This window comes from Myotis brandtii, unplaced genomic scaffold (genome assembly GCF_000412655.1).
Source record: "Myotis brandtii unplaced genomic scaffold, ASM41265v1 scaffold954, whole genome shotgun sequence".
Classification (NCBI taxonomy): domain Eukaryota; kingdom Metazoa; phylum Chordata; class Mammalia; order Chiroptera; family Vespertilionidae; genus Myotis; species Myotis brandtii.
This window is the reverse complement of record NW_005371937.1, coordinates 367,944-372,967: the sequence shown is the minus strand read 5'-3', so window position 1 is coordinate 372,967 and position 5,024 is coordinate 367,944.

The following is a 5,024-nucleotide window of genomic DNA, read 5'->3' as shown; positions in this document are numbered from 1 at the left end:
GCACATTCCTGTTAGAGCCGTGGCCTCACAGGCAATCTGAATCATCTGAGTGTGAGTCGCCAGTACCATCTTCAGCAGCTCAGTTTGTCCCTCTTTAAAATGGGGCTAAGAATGCCTACATATTAATATGTAATGAAAAGTCAGCAAGATAACACAGGTGAAGTTTCTTTATAAAGTGCTACATTAAAGTTTTTCTAATAATGACTGCTAGCTTCTGGAATGTTTACTATGCATGTGTCAGGTGCTGTTCTAAGTTCTAATTATATGTATTAACTCATTTAATACATGTAACTCAAAGCAACCCTATGAGACAGATACTCAGTATTCCCGTTTTGCTGATGAGGAAACAGACACCAAGTTGTTTTTCCTGATAAGTGGCTGAACTGGGATTTGAACTTGAACTCAGCCAGACATCAGGCTCCTTACCACTCTACTTTCTTCTTATCGATAATATTATTTCGTTCCTACACAATTCACCCCCATCCACTCTTAAGGGTAAAATGAAGACAGTGAAACTCTTTGAGGAAAAAGAGCTCTAAATATGACCTAAAACTACAAAACTTCGTTGAAAGGAGAGAAACAATGATGATGGTATATCAGACCTTGACAGAATGCCTTGGTGAAGAACTGGTTATGTCGTCTAGCTGCAATAGAAAAGTCTCATTCCTAAAATGCACCTTGCTAGATTTTATAACACCTCTGTGCTTTGAAAACCAGAACTAGTCTTTACTCTTCGATAACTGTTTTTATTTTGAATTGGTATATTTCTTCTTTCTCATTCTTTAGTTCTAGACACCAATGTATTTTTTCCACGAAGCATGAGCACAGCCTGAAGTGCAAGCCAAGCCCTCAGAAATGTGATAGTTGTTACCAAGGATTTGAGAGGAAGATACAAAACCTAGAATCAAGATTTAAATGCTGCACTCTAGTATCTGAGATGGCACCGGTCCCATGGCAAATGGAATAAATAAGGCATTAAGAAACCACAGAATTTGTTCTGGTTCCTTAGCTGGTGGACTCAGCTGAAAACCCCAGCACACCTCTAGATTCTGTCCACCTGGCTATACTGGACTTTGTAAAATAACCCCCAAACGCCTCTGCTGTGGATGCCTGGATGTTTAGGATTGATTAAGATGTACTGCTTGTCTCAGATCCATACCCTTGGTCTACTGTGTTCAAAAAAGGAAACATTAAGATGAGGTGGTCCCTGAAAGCCAGATGAACAACCCCGAGAAATAATTTAACTACTCTGTGACCTGTTTCACAAAGCCGTGTATCAGCCTTCATTTCCTTGCCCCCACTGCTCCAGGCAGAATTGGGAAGACAGTCACCTGGGGGGAGGGTTTTCAATGGTCACCAAGAGGGAGAGGAGAACTGAATGTGAACTGGTGGATATGGCACCCCTGGGGGTGGGGGCTATGACTCTAGAAGAATAGTTTGGTGAATGACCAGATTACCAGAACTTTTAGGGAACCCTCAAAGGCTAGTCTGATACATTTTTCACTCATGAAAGAAACAACCAGAGTGTAGGGGTGGGGACACCACCAGCTTCAAATCAGCCCCTCCCAAAGGGCCGGTGGCTGAGTTCGCTCGGTGGTGGAAAGCCTGCCTTTTTGCCTGTTTCCTAGCTGGTGGCCTGCTGAGCTCTGCCTCTGCCTGTCCAGTGTCCACCGCGGAGCCCGGCCAGGGCTCCCTTTTTCTTGGGCGATGTACTTTCAACCAGTTTTGAGCAGCCCCATTTCAGATTGGCCTTTTTATGTTTGATATAAAGAATAGTTGTTGGCCAATTTCATCTTTTCATCGCTGTTCTCTAGGCCTGAATCCAAGCAGTTTGTCAGATGCTCATTAACTCCCCCTTTGGCTCTTTCTAGTGTGTCTCCTAAGCTCATTGTGCCAAGAACTAACGCTTTCTTTTACACGATTCTCTTTCTCTGCTCCATCAGGGAGACAAATTACTTTCCAAAAGGGATCGCCAGGGATGGTTTAATGAGAATTTCTTTGGGGCTAGGCATGGAACGCAATGTAGTTAACATTCGGTGGACTTAATTGGACTTTTCTTTTCTGCCTCTTTTAAAAAAAATCTGAAGCTATCCTGTTAATCTCTCATTTGTAATCAATTGTGTTGACTAAACAAAAGTCTAGGTCGTCTTTTCTTCCTGTCCCAGACAATCCTTTGTTGCCTCTAAATGCCTCATTCTTGAGTGATCCTGGTCTCGTAGATGGGCCCGATTGTTGACAGTTCATTATTGCGCTTTTGTCCATTTAATCTTTCTTGCTGTGTTTTGCATGTGCATGCCTTAATGAGCTCCGTTGGCAATTAACATGTTTCTAGGAGCAAACTGGTTGCTCAGACGGTTGAGAGGGAAGTGCAGGGAAAAGGGCAACGCAGCTGCCTTGAGGTTGTTTATTTCCCAGCATTTTCCAAGACTCCTGTCCCCTCTTTGGCAGCCCCCCACTCCTCACTCTCACTCCCCCCCTTTCCTCCCCCAGCCCATTCAGCACCGGCACACCTGGATGCCTTGTTGCTGTAACTCTTGGGCCTGGCTCAGGCAGCCCTCCATCCTCTTGTGAGCCAAACAGCAAAATGGGGACCTTACAGGCCCACTTCTGCAGCCAAGGCAAGGAGCACAGTGCTCCCCCAAATATGTCTGGATGCTGGCAACTTCTCTGTGTCGCCCTTTGCAGAGAGGAACCTCTAACCCGCCTAAGGCAACAGGACTGTACAATCTGTTATGTTCAAGGCTGTGGCTTTGGAACAAGGGGAGGGTTTTTTTTTTTTTGAGTTTTGCTGGCAAGATCGCTGAAGTGTGAGCAGTCATGGACAGAACAAACATCTTGTAGGGGAAAAGATAATTGGAGTCTTTTTGTGTCTGTGACAGGATCCCCCCTCCCCCGCAATTTGATTTTTTTCCCCAAATATTTTTTAAGGGTGGCCTCTTCAATTTAATCAAGGTTAGAATATTAATATGCAGCTGATGACTACCTTGTTTAAGTCGTTTACGGATATTGCAAACTACAAGTCATGCAAACAGTTTAATATGAAGAGGGGGGAAATCTGAAAGACTGAGCCACCCATTAATTCCGATGCACAGTGAATAACTAAGAAGGACCCCCGTTAAGATGGTGACTAAGAGCGCTGAGTGTTGCCTTCAGAACCTGCACTGTCTGTGAAAGCTATTCAGCAATTCAGACAAGAGGTCCCCTTTCTCTTCGTACGACTTTTCAGGTGAAGGAATCCTTGATTGCACCCCACATCTGAAGGAAACAGGCATCTTAAGCCTGGGAGGGATGACTTTAAACCTGTGGGAAGCAGAGCGAAGCCCTATAGATACAGAATCATTCTGTTTACCCACAATTACCACCAGATGTGAAATAACACCTTCTCAGGTGAGAGCGATTGACAGGTTAAGTAACAATCAGGTTGGGAGGAAACCACCTCAAGGAGGTTGGAGTAAGCAAAGCTCCGCTCAGGTTTGCCCCAGAGCCCCAGCCACCTCAGAGAAGAGCAGTCCAAGAGAGGCCTGCTGCTCCACTCACTGCTTTTATCTCATCTGCTGTCTAGTTCGCAAGCAGGCCCCCTTCACCCCTGTCAGGACTGTACCTGAAACACATCTCTCCGGGGTTATGAGCTGGGGACCCTTTCGGTGTTTCTCCTGTGAAAAGAAGAATTTCTGAAAGAAAGTTCTCTCACTTGATGGTTAGAAAGTTATTTCCCCGGATGGGGACATCCCACCTATTTTTATATTTATATTTTCATCTTAAAGGAGCACTTGAACACGATTTCCACACGCAGGCCAACTTTTAAACCCAGTTCTCTAAGAGGGTGCTTTTGCAGCAGATTTTGTGCTGTTTACCTCTTGTCCAAAGTTCTGGAACTACTTAGAAAGAATGTGGGCTTGTCCTGGCCATTGGTCGTTCTCCAAGAAGCACATCTGCAAAGGATCCTTTCAGGAATGCAAGAAGGAAGGGATTTTGATGGAGACCTCTGTCAGGGGCACCCAAGATCTCCCCGAAATGGGGGCGGGCTGTGCGGAGGAGGCGGGGCTAATAAAACCTATTCTGAGAACCCGGGAAGGCGCTGACTTCCCAAACCCGCCCTGGAGGTAGATGTCTGGGAAAAGCAAGGCGGTGTTTCCACATCCTTAGCCGCCAGGCCGTCCTTGCCCATCCCGGGGTTTCCTGGGGGCTATGGCATCTACCGAAATTTCGAAGTTAAATCTGCCTCTCCCTCTGGGTCCCAATCTCCCCTCAGCGAACTGCAGCCAGAACGAGCTAACATTTAAATTCCTCCTCGCTTCCTCCTCCCCCCCTCCCCTGGCTGCATCTTCCCAGACTTGGGGAGGTGGGGGGGATAGAGAAAGGAGGACGCGCTCCTTTCAGGAAATGGAATTCTAATGTACACGTTCCTATTTCTGCATCGGAGGCACTAAAAATAGCCCCGCGACAGCCTGAGGAAGCTGTCGCCTTCCTCTGTGCAAACAAAACCGACACTTCTTCCCCGCGCAATGGGTCTGCGGGTTGGACGGGCGGCCGGGACCCCACCTTTGACGGCGACCGGGGCGAAGCATCCACCTAGCAGCCAGGAGCGTCTTTCCTTGGGTCCCCACTTGACGATTTCTCCTCCAAGGACAAGGACTGGAGGCCGTTTAGATGCCCGTGTAGCCTGGAGTTCGAATCCCAGCCCCACCTCGTCCCCATAACCCTAGGGTGTCATTTAGCGGATCTCTGCCTCCACTACTCCACTAGTCAGTCCGTAAAGTGGGCATAATCCTCCCCATAGCGAGTGGCGAACACTCGGAAGAAGGGCCTGGCATGGAGCAGGCGCTCCGGAAATGCCAGCGTTTAAAATCCTGCAAGTCCCAGGCGCGACGAGCACTGACCGCCTACTGTGTGCCGGGCTCGGGGATGACCAGACAACAAATCGCGCTCACAGTTACTTGGGGATCTCCTCCCTCATCAATTCTCCTCTTTCCCTCCTAAGAGCCTCCACCTGCCGCGGGAGCCGCGCAGCTTCGCCGCCCTCG